Source organism: Lipotes vexillifer, unplaced genomic scaffold, assembly GCF_000442215.2.
Source record: "Lipotes vexillifer unplaced genomic scaffold, Lipotes_vexillifer_v1.1 scaffold248, whole genome shotgun sequence".
NCBI classification, from domain to species: Eukaryota; Metazoa; Chordata; class Mammalia; order Artiodactyla; family Lipotidae; genus Lipotes; species Lipotes vexillifer.
This window is the reverse complement of record NW_006777568.1, coordinates 2828913-2841455: the sequence shown is the minus strand read 5'-3', so window position 1 is coordinate 2841455 and position 12543 is coordinate 2828913.

The window sequence follows — 12543 nt, the reverse complement described above, 5'->3', positions numbered from 1 at the left end:
CCACCTCTCTGCCCACAGCCAGCTGAGATTGCTGTTTCTGGTTTTCCTGAAGAGGGGGTCCTGGTGATACCTGCGTGTCCAGGAGGTTCTCCCACACCCAGAGGGCTTTGGGGTGTGTGCTGCAGAGGGGTGCGGGCCCCAAGCCCCGTGGCAGCTGCCCCTTTCTAGTGATGGAGGACTGAGTTAGTGTCCAGATACCCAGGGCCAGTGGAAGAATGGGACCAGAGCCCCTCCCTCTGCATTTCCTGTTAATGATTCAGGCCCGGACACTGCACTGCCTCCCCCGTTACATTTCCAAGGCTTTTTACAATCAATAACTAATTTATTTATGATCCTCTAAGAAATAGGTGTTATTTTCCATCTCATTAAAATGCAGCTTGAGCTTCACCCATGACTGACATGGGGATTCAGCTCTGGTTGGGGCTCCTGGGATGAGAAGGTCAGGGCAGGAGGCTAAGGAGGGTTTATAGATTCTCCTGGTGCAGAGGGCAGAGGAAGGCAGAGGGACGGGGACTCCTAAATGCTGCCCCCGAGCAAAGCTACTGTGGTCGGAAGGGAGGGACCTTTCTGAGTTCCCCCAAGGACTTTTCTCAGTGTACATGGTGTGAATTCACTCTAGGGATTCTAGTAAGCGGTGTGTGTAGGAAGGATTTTCCAAGGGTCCTTGGAAGTCCTGTGATAGCCAGAAAGCCCCACTGGTTGTGGTTGTTACTCTGCTAATGTGCCCCCATGTGCACACACCTTCTGGATGGCATGCCCAAGGAAGCCGACCTATATTCATATACTTCCTACAATGTTTCATTTTTAAAGAAAAATCTTGGAGGTTTTATTTAACAATGTCTAAAACATTGCTGTCACGGGGACCAAAGTCGCTTTTTAAATCACTTATTGAAGCGTTAGTCATTTGAGTTCACAAAGATAGGGTAAAAAATTTTATCACAATACCATTTAGGGATAAAAGCACTGGAATCCATCTCCGCCAGAACGTCCAGTGCACGTTTCCCTTGATTTGTTAGCATTTCTGAAATCCAGCAATTAAACTTGCTTAGAAAGGTAGCCAGGCAAATGGTGTTCTCAGCCTGGGTCCCCATTTAGGGTCTCCTTAATTCCCACCAATCCTGCACACGAGACTCCAACGGTGCCTACTCTCAGGCCCCAGATGGCGCCAGGTGCCATGCCCTCTGAATGTCTTGGTCTCTCTCTTCCCCAACTCTCTAGCTCTCCCCAGGCTTCCAGGCAAACCCACCACATCATCACCCCTCTCCTGGCGCTATGGGGTGGGGGAAAGGGGGCATCCCCACGCCAGCTTCAGGGAAGAGGAGTGGAAGGGAAGGACAACGGAAATAGACTGTGAGATCATCAGGTCGGGGCATGAAAGGTAGGAGGGAGAGAATGTGAGATGGTTCCAGAAACGTAGAAGGGGGTCACTTTGGAACACCGTTGAATGCAGTGCCAGGGCAGTTGTCATTCATTCTGCAGGTAAAAGGGAGCCATTGATGGTTTCCAAGCACAGGAGTGAGATGATCAGAGATGTGATCTTGGAAGGTCCTGCAAGAAAATTATAGCTGGATAAAAGCAACCCACCCTCCAGCTGGAAGTCAAACCACCCCGTTTGAGACCCCTCCTCGTTCCTTCCATTCTCTTTCTATTCATGAAGACTTCTTTCTCCCCTTTGACGTGGCTTCTCTGTCCTCATGCGTCTCACTTTCCCGCTGGTCTGGCAGCATCTTGCAGGCAGGTTTGTGTCTGATGTACCTCCCCGACCAGCGTGTGTGGCAGTAATCCGTGCCACCCATGATGCCTGCCTTGCTGCCTGATTTCAAATATGCCTTATTTCGAAAGAGATTTAGGGCAAATTGTGGGTGATTAAGAAATCAGATGGATGTGTGTATGAATGAAGGAACAGATGAGTGCTTGAGGGAATGCCAGCTTTCATAATCCCAGAGGCCCCTGCCTCTCCTGCAGCCCACTCTGCCCAGAGCTGGCAGTGCCTCTGGAAACCTCTGGGCATGAAAGCCTGAATGAGGGGGAGACTCCCAGACTCCTGTTCACTTGTCATCTGGCACCAAGCGGCCCTGCCTCACATATCCAGGTTCTGGTTACCCCCACTGATCCCGGGACACCTTCTTCATCCTTCTCACCACATTCCTAAAGGATAGAGACTTTCTTCATTGCTAGCTTTGTGAAGATCGTTAGAGCAGAAGGGTTACGCCCTGGTCATGCCAAACCACACATCCTCGGCCTCTCCTTTAGAAAAATAGAAACCCTCCTTGTTTAAGGTGATTAAACTGTGGTCTGTTGAGATGCACGCTTCTTTTCCAGCTAAACCTCCATATCACAACCTACCCCAGATCCAGTACCTGGGGAGTTTTGTTCTACCTACTGTACCTTTTCCAATTGTACTGGACCCCTGGGCAAGAGAGCATTTTTAAAGATTCCACCTCTGTACTAATATTATTGAAGAAACTGGGCTGAGAAGAAATACGATGTGTTTTAGAAAGATAAGTAAATACTGGGCCTCCAGGTTATGTATATATTTTACAATAGCCTATACCCCAGGATCTTTATTTATGATATTGAAGAGAAACTGTTTGGAAAGCTGTAATAACTTTAACTACAGCATAAAGGAAGGTAATATGTAGCATGATTAGCTTGCCATTATGTTATTCGTGCTGTATAGATACAGAAGTTCAGAATCAGATATTTTATGGGAAATCATTACAATTCTGAAAATGTGACTGAATTTTTCCTAAATATATCAAAAAAGGAATAGCTGTGAGCATATATAATTGAAAACAAAGTTTATGAGGCGGTAGATGTCTACAAACATCAACAGAAATTTAACAGAACTACGTAAAATTTTGTGTTTTGTCTGTTACACTCAGAAGCTCCCCTGCGTGTATCCACTGTTCCTGTAGTGGGAGGTGCTCAGCCCATTCGCAGATGGGTATAGTGATCTGATGAGAAGGTCTATGGGGTTTGAGACTCATGGGGTGGCCATGTACAGCCATGCAGGTTGTGCACTGAACAACTGCAGGGCACCCCTTTGCCATAGAGAATGATGTGAAAGGTTCCTGCTGGAGTTCACAGTACAAGACCCGCACAGCAGTAAGGAGTCCTTCTTGAACCATCACCCTGATGGGGAAGCAGAATCCACTTGTAATCCCCCAAATAATACAGCTGAGAAGGAAAACCTAAAGCCTTGTGCACTGTTGATGGGAAGGCAGATTGGTGCAGCCACTATGTAAAACAGTACGGAGGTTCCTCAAAAAATTAAAAATAGAACTACCACATGATCTAGCAATATCTCTTCTGGGTCCATATCCAAAGGAAAAACAATTACTATCTTGAAGAAATATCTGCCATTGCAGCATTAGTTTTAATAGCCAAGACACAGAAACAGCCTACGTGTCCATCAACGGGTGAATGGATAAAGAAAATTTGGTGTATATACACAATGAAATTATTATTTCCACCATAAAAAAAGAATAAAATCTTGCCATTTGTGAAAAAATAGATGGGCCTTGAAGGCATTAGGTTAAGTGAAATAAGTCAGACAAAGATAAGTACCATATGATCTCATTTATATGTGGAATCTTTAAAAGAAAAAAAAACGATAGATACACAGAAAAGATTCATAGTTGCCAGAAGTAGAGGGTGGTGGGGGAGGGGTGAAATGGGTAAAGGGAATCAAAAGGTACAAACTTTCAGGTATTTTTTTTTAAAAAAAAGCGGGCTTCCCTGATGGCGCAGTGGTTGAGAGTCCGCCTGCCGATGCAGGGGACACGGGGTCATGCCCCCGGCCAGGAAGATCCCACATGCCGCAGAGCAACAAAGCCCGTGTGCCACACCACTGAGACTGCGCTCTAGAGCCCATGAGCCACAACTATTGAGTCCACGTGCCACAACTACTGAAGCCTACGCACCTACAGCCCATGCTCTGCAACAAGAAAAGCCACCACAATGAGAAGCCCGCACAGCACAATGAAGAGTAGTCCCTGCTCGCCGCAACTAAAGAAAGCCCACGCACAGCAACGAAGACCCAACGCAGCCAGAAATAAATAAATAAATAAATTTATAAAAAAAGAAAACAGTTTTGCATTAAAAAAAAAATCCCATAATTGGAAACTTAACTAATCAAAATGGGCTGCCTTCCCTCATCTAGCTGAGTGGAAAAAAAAAAAAAAAAAACAGAAAAAAAAGCTTTCCTAGCGATCATAACTACCTTCAATTCATTCATTCAGCTCTTGAAGTTGTGAATTCCCCCTTAGAACCATCACAGGGGCTGCCAGTGGATTCCTACATCAGGGAGAGAACTCAACTGCTGGGTGTACTCTCACCTGGGATCCATGATCTCGCCAGCAAGACAGATGCCTTTCCTCCCATATTCCTGCTCCTGGGTGCATCTTTCTTTGACCCCAGTGTATGTGGGTTGGAACCCGTGCTGCCTTCTGACTAACAACTGGGATGGTTGCTTTTGTCCTTTTTGGATTTGCATCTGAGAAAAGGCTCAGCCACATCCTCCTGTCTTACATGATGGGTTCCCAATGCTACCTGGCAGCACGTTAAATGGTTTCTCAAAAGCTGCTCATGCTAATGACCTACAACTACTCCACAAAACGTGCTCTCATTTTAGGTCCAGCAAAAACAATTCCATGCCAACAAATGATTTAGAACTGACAAAAACTATCTCACAAATAAAATAGACACAAAAAAGCAGTGAGTTGACATGTGTTATGACTTTTGAAAATGTCCAGATCAGTATGGATAGATTGCGGGGCTACCAACCTTTGTCGTATTTAAAGCATCCTCGAGGGATCCCCACTCTGGAGCTGGAATTTTCTTTGCTGATTCTTCCCTGCCTAACTAGTATTTAACACCATCACACACATCAACACACATTGAATAATTACAAGAACTTGAGTCTCTTCTAGAGAAAAGAAAATCAGATAATTTAGGAGGTAGAAAACAAGACCTAAGAGAGAAAAATAATTGTTGGAATTAGGACTGTTTAACCCAGAGGGAAAATCGACCGTCTGATGGGTCACTAATTCCAGCAAGTTGATTGAATACTTTTACATAGGATACTGACCATCTGGTTTCCCCTTCCTGAGCACAGAAAGGGAAATGATTTTCAATTGCATCAGGAAGGATTTAGGGTGGAAAATAAGGAAGAGTTTCCAGATGCTTAAGTTTATTAAATACTGATCTCTGAGAGGCCACAGCATCACTTTTTGGAAATGATTCAGGGTACGACAAATTCTGTCCATCCAGGAGCAGTCTGAGTGGAGGACATAGGATGAGTGAAATGATCTCCTTGAAAAGCCTTGCTGCCCTATTTGTTGTACTAAAAGCACCTCTTAGAGAAGCATACATAATTTCTAGGCTTTCAAAATACTCTTACTGTCTCGCTTACATAGACCCTTCCTAGAGGCAGAAAAGGTGAGTTACCTGGTTCTGGCCTCGCCTCTCCTGTGGGTGAGTCATGAGATCTGCAACGTGTTGGGATAACCAGCCCTAGTTTCCTCGTCTGGAGCTGCTCTCGTGGAGGTAAACATGTTGATGAACGGCTTGCTATGTGCACCTGCTGTTGTTTTTATCCTGCTGGCTTCCCGGCCCCTGGATCTGGATTGCAGGGGAGGGAACTCAACCAAGGTGGCAATCCCCTGTTCTCTGTCCACTATGATTGGTCCAGGGGTGGGTGTGTGTAACCCAAGGTGGGCCAATCAGTGTTTTACCTGTAGGTTTTACCTTCAGTGTTTCAGTGTTTTACCTGAAGGTACTGGGGAAAGGTCTTGGTTTCGTTGCTGGAGGCAAGCTGGCCCAATGGGAGTCCATGACTGCCTGAAGCCATGTCTCCACTACCTGGAGAAAGCTGTTTGTATAAAAATCCCCCAAACTGTGAGAGGCTGAAAGGACAGAGAGAAAACACTTCAGGCCCTCAAGTCAGCCCAGAAGATGGCCCTCACCCCGCTATTTCCCCTTGGGTTTTGTGAGTCGATGGAATATTTTTTCCCCCCTTAAGCTAATTTGAGTTCAGTTTCTGTCATTTGCAACCCAAACGTTCTGGTGAATATGGAATAAAAATGAGGTCCCGAGGATGTGGGAGCATAGGGCACAGAAGACAGGGCACAAGCTGTTCTGCATTCAGAATATCTTTTAGCAAAGATCTATTCACACCTCAGGGGAGAGAAGAGAGAAAGGGGAAGAGAGAGGGGCAGAAGATTGGAGCCAGGAATCTGGCAGAAGACAGGGCACAGCCTGGCTGAATCCGCGGAGGCTCTGACGTGCCCTTAAGAACAGCAGTACATAATGTGGGGTTTTCGAACGCTTGCTGCACAAAGGGACTACTCCTATGACCGTAAATTTCAGGAAAAGTTCTTCCACGTGGAAGCAGCCTATATTCATGGCAGTTGGAAGGGAGGTGTAGGGTCAGAGTTGGGCTCACCATAATGTAGACATAAGGAATAATCACAAGAGGCAGAGCACAGAAGGAGATCTTTCAAGCAGGAAATCAAGAATTCTGGTCTGATCCTCTCATGGGAAGCTAAGCCATGGGCTGTTTGCAGTCACTGACAGATAGCCTTTTCTATTTCCAGAGGCCCAGAATGGGTAGTTGAGTCACTGTTATCCTAGATGGCATGGGACCTGGAGATGCCAGAAGACACCTGGTCACAAAGGAACAGGCCTTGTTATCAGAGGAGACATTAAAATGTGGGCCAGGTAACCTCCTTAAGTGTTATGGTTTATTCTGCTCTAAGGAAGTGTGTGTGTACGCAAGTCACTAAAATGTTCTCCTTTGATGGAATCACGTTGCACGGGTGATCCAGGACCCATACATGAGCATCCATTCACAACAGTTAAGTCAGGCCCTTTCCCATTTGGCATGGGGCATTTTGCAAACAAAGGACACTCAGCAACAGAGGAAGGTTTCCCCACGTCTTCAGAGGAGCCGAGCAGGACCCAGAATCGAACAGAAATTGTGGACAGGACAGCATCAGTAAGCCAACACAATTATTGCACCTAAATTGCAGAATGGAAAAAAGCAGCTTTCAGAATGAACCTGATCTGGGCAAAAATTGCCGAGAACACTGTTTTAAGGAACAAGATACCTCTTTTTTTTTTACCATCTAAGCTTATTCTGAAATGACTTTACCATTAGATTTTAACAAGAAGATTTAATGGGCAAGAAGCTAAACTTCCATTAAGCCGTTTCAAACACCCCCGATTCATATTTACTAATAATGATGACTTCCAAACGCTCATTCCTGCAACCCAGATTGGGCAGCCCAGCAGGCAGATGCCGTGCATGGAGTAATCTGCATGAATAATTGCCTGTCAGCATGGCATATTAAAGGGAAACATCAAGGTTACAAGGTAATGCTTTGGTCTGCTGTCTAACTTGAAGACACAAAGTGGAAAAATAGACTTGAGGAAAAAGCTTTTAGACTTTTCGTGTTTACATGAAATTTGGGAATCTTAACCCTTAGGGTGGGGCTTGGAGGGATCAACAGATGCCCTGAAAATGTGCACCAGATTTTTTTGCATGTCTGTATTATGTGCCTTTTTTCTAGGAAGAGGATCCATAGAGAGGATACGACCCCCCCAAACTTTTAAGAATCACTGAATACATGTACTTTTACCAGTGCGGCCCAATAGAACTTTCTGGAATGATGGAACTATTTTATATCTGCATTATCCAAAATGTTAGCCATTAGCCACTCATGGCTCCTGAGTGCATGAAATGTGGCTAGTGTAACTGACAAACTGAATTTTTAACTTTATTTAATTTTAATTAATTTAAATTTAAATTTGAAAAAGCAAAATTGTAGGGATTAAAAAATAGATCAGTGGTTACCAGGCGCTAGGGGTTGGGAGAAGGTTGACCACAAAAGAGCAGCCTGATGGAATAATTTGGAGTGATGGAACTCTTCTGCATTTTGATTGGGGTGGCAGTACTTGACTCTATGCATTTGTCAAAGCTCATGGAACCCTACATCAAAACTAATGATTTATTGGGAATCCCCTGGCGGTTAGGACTTCGTGCTTCCACTGCAAGGGGCATGGGTTTGATCCCTGTTCGGGGAACTAAGATCCCATAAGCCGTGTGGTACAGCATATACACATATAGTGATTTATTATATGCAGATTGAAAATAAAATTTTAAAAGATGTAATTGCCTACATGTGGCTCGTGGCTACCATGTTGGTTGTGCAGCTCTAGACCATCACTTTAAAAGACCTACATGTGTAGGCAACACCAATGATGTAACTGGACTTTCCTGACTGACAGAACAGCCATGGTGACCTGAACGTACAGCCTAAGCCTTGGTAAGTTCCACTGACAGTAGACATCTTACTCCGAAGCAATCTCAAACTCACGTGCTCATGGAAACCCTTTTAAACACAACTCCAATTTTTCCCCTTGTGACCGTTTATCAGTTTCCTAAGGCTGCCCTAACAAAGTAGAGCAAACTGGTAGCTTAGAACAGTAGAAGTTGATTCTCTCCGGCAGACCAGAAGTCTGAAATCCAGGTGTTGGCAAGACCAGTGTCTTCTTGACTCTGCTCAGAGGGAGAATCCAGTCTATGTCTCCCTTCTAGCTTCTGGGGGCTTCTGGACATCCTCGCACGCCTTGGCTTGTGGCAGCATCACTCCGATCTCCATCTCCACCTTCCACCTTCACAGAGCATTCTCCCATCTGTGTCTCTCTGAGTCTCTGTGCACAAATTTCCCTCTTCTCATACGGACACTAGAAATTGGATTTGGCCCACCCTAACTCAGTATGACCTCATCTTAATGTACTCACATCTGCACAGATCCTATTTCCCAAAAAGGTCATATTCACAGGTACCAGGACTTGAATGTATCTTCTCAGGGGACACAATTCAACCCATAAAAGCCTAAAGTCATTGTTGGGACAGAATCCCTTTCCCAGTATAGAGCATTCCAGACCAAGTGTGGCTTCACCTTGGCCCTATCTTTAATTTCACTTTGTGTGTGTATGCATCTGTGTGTGTGTGTTTTCCATTTCAGCATTTTTACCATGATGTGAGTGTCCTGTCCGTGGCAAAGGGAGTGGTGCCTGGCCAGTGCCCTCCTTTACCGGGCCCTTGCCATTCAGGAAAAACTTCCCTTCATTAACTGAAGGGCAGGCCCTGAGGCAGAGATGTGGCCTCTCCCAGATCAGTGGCCCTTGAGCTGGTTGGCAGAACTCTGGGCACAGGGGCAGGGAGGCCATAGGACAAGAGGAGCTGGATTTGATGCTAAAGCCTCTTATTACAGGTGACACAGAAGGACTTACTTTACTTTTTTTTTTTTTTTTTTCTTTGGCGGCACAACGTGGCGTGCGGGATCTTAATTCCCTGACCAGGGATCGAATCCACAACCTCAGCAGTGAAGGCACGAAGTCTTAACCATTGGACCACCAGGGAAATCCCAGTTACTTCACTTTCTGAGCCTTAATTTCCTCACTAGTCACGTGTGACTGTCGTGCTTACTTCTTGGGTTGTTTTGATCATGAAATAATAGATCTATTGAGTACTTAGCTAATCGATGTGTTGTTTTCCAAGTCCTTCCCTTTTTGACTACTTTCCTTTCATTTCTCCACACACATAGAGCCTTATACTATAAAAATAATTTCTATTTAATATAAAAATGCAGAAAAATGTAAAAGGTAAATGAAAATATTTGTAATTCCCTCACCCAGGGATAATCGTTATTTAATTTTTTAAGTATTTCCTGACCATCTTTTTTAATGCATATACTTAATACACTATCTCTGCAAAATTGGTTTCATTCTGCGCATATTTGTTTGGAACTGCTCTCACTTAACGAGATAATAGTACATTTTCATATTTAACTAAATGGCCCTCTGCAACACGGTTTATAATGGCTGTGGAGTAATCCATCATGGATATAACGTATTTCTTCAGTTAATAACCTTCTGTCAGCCCTTTTGGCTGTTCCCAATTTTTTACTTTTTTAAACAAGATTGCTAGAAATGTTCTTATGTATAAAACACGGTGCATCTCTCCCATTATTCCCTTTAGAAAAGTTATCAGGGGAGAATTTCCTGGCAGTCCAGTGGTTAGGACTCAGTGCTTTCACTGCCATGGGCTCAGGTTCAATCCCTGGTCAGGGAACTAAGATCCCACGTGCTACACGGCACAGCAAATCCACTCTCTAAAGGACCATTTCGTAACTTCTCCTTCCTGCTTCCATCTCTCCTTCTGCCTCTTCATCTCAGCTGATAACCTTCCCTCTTGATTTCACTGAGAAGACAGAAGCCATCAAAGAGAACTTTCTTATCTTCCCTTGACCAAGTCCAGCCACCTACCTTCTTCTGGACCATCACACTATCTGGCCTCCCTCCTGTACAGATGACGTTCAGCCCCTCCACCCACTTGGGTCCTGGGTCCTGGGTCCCGGCCTCTGTTGCTGACTCAAGGATGATGCTCCTAGAACCCTCCCCTTCCTCTCCTGCATCTTCTGAGAGCTTTAGCACATCTGGATCATCCCCAACACTTTGCAGACACACATGGATTTACCTCCTGTATTTGTTTTCTATGACTACTATCACACATGACCGCAAACTTAGTGGCTCCAAGCAACATAAATTTATAATCTTACAGTTCTGGAGGTCAGAAGTCCAAAATGGGTTTTACTGGGCTAAAATCAAGGCGTCAGCAGGGTTGCATTCCTTCTGGAGGCTCTAGGGGAGAATCCACTTCCTTCCCTTTTCCAGCCTCTCTCTTATAAAGACCGTGTGATTACACTGCCATCTAGATAATCCAGGATACTATGTCCATCTCAAAACCCTTAATCACATCTTCAATGGCACATTTTGTCAAGTAAGGTAACATGCTCACAGGCTCCGGGGGTTCTACCATGGACATCTTCAGGAGATGGTTATACTGCCAACCACATCTTCCATCTTTTATCTTAGAAACCACTCCAGCTGGACCTTTGTCCAACCAGCATCCTGCTTCTGCCAAGTTCCCCATGATCTCCTCGGCACCGCATCTGTGGTCAGGTCTCAGCGCTGCGGTGCCCTGATGTCTTCGCTACATTTGGCAAGAGGTCACTATTCCCTTCAACCTTTTAGGATGCCAGAATTTCTTGGTTTTCCCCTTATTTCATTGGCTCATCCCCCTCCATCTCTTACTAAATCCTGCCCCTCCCCTTGACCACCATGTAACCCTAGGACTCACTTCTTTATCTGCACTGACTCCCTGGGTGACCTCCTTTGGTCCTACGGCATAAAACGTTACGGGTACTGATGAAACCCAAGTCTACGTTCCCAGTGCCAACCTCTCCTCTGAGCTTCCAGACCCAGACCAGTCCTCTTGGATTCTCACAGGCCTCTCCCACTTGGCGTGTGCAAGGCTGAACTCAAGGTCCCTCCACCTCCACCTGTATTCCCATCTCAGCAAATGACGCAGGGCACCGAGATGCTCAGACAAAAAGCATGAATTCATCTTGGTTCTGCTCTTTCCCTCAAAACCAGCATCTGATGCACCAGCAAGTCTTGAAGTTGCCACCTTTACCACACATTCCTGGACGATCCTCCATCCCTGCAGTACCCCGTGCACTGTCCCCTCTCTGCTGGGTCACTGCAGGGACCTCCAAGTTACCTGAATTACCAGTCTCCCTGCTTCTAGTCCTGACTTATAGTCTGTTCTCAATGCAGAAGTTGGCACAATCCTTAAAATGTACATCAAATCCTGTCATTCTTGGGCTCAAATCCTCCAATCAGACTATATACAAGATCAGGATGGTAACCATGGCGCAAGGATCTCAGACACATAACAAGAGGATTAAGGACTTTGCTGATGACCAATAAACAGGTAGAAGAGTCAGGGCATCATAAGTCCTGCTGAGTGTTGGCGGTGTTGCAGGAAGTTAGCTAGAAAATGGGCAGCAAAATAGTGCGATCAAGATTTAGAAGAGCTGTGCGTCAGAATTAAGAATTTCTGATAAGCAGTGTACCCATTGGTAAAGTTAACAGAAACATGACAGACTGGGAGATGTTTGCAAATCTACAGCTGACCAGGGATTGAAAAACAAAATTAAAAAAAGAGATTTCAAAGAGCTCCGACAATTGGGCCAGGCAGAAGCTCTGAAGCCTGGCTGTGCATTAGAGGCAGCTCAAAAGAATTTTGACAATATTGCTGCCTGGGCCTTCCCCAGATGACATCAATCAGAACCTCTGGGCATGAGGTCCCAGCACCAGTACATTTTAAAAGCTCTCCACACAATTCTGCTTTGAGGACTGAGAACCACTGTGGAGGGTATGAACATGGGAGTACGGAGATAAAGAAGGAAAAGAAGGCTGAAAATGAGAAGATGAAGCAGCCGAGAGGCCAGGGTGTCTGATGGTCATTGATGTGGATGCTGAAGCCTCCATGAGCTGCAGAGCAGAGAAATCCAGCTCTGATTAGAGATGCTTTCTTGGACTGATCTTCTGGGCATCTTGTTGAGATAAGATGGGCAATTTGTGGTGGGAGCTGGGAATGAGGTCTTCCCAGGGCAATGGGCCTCT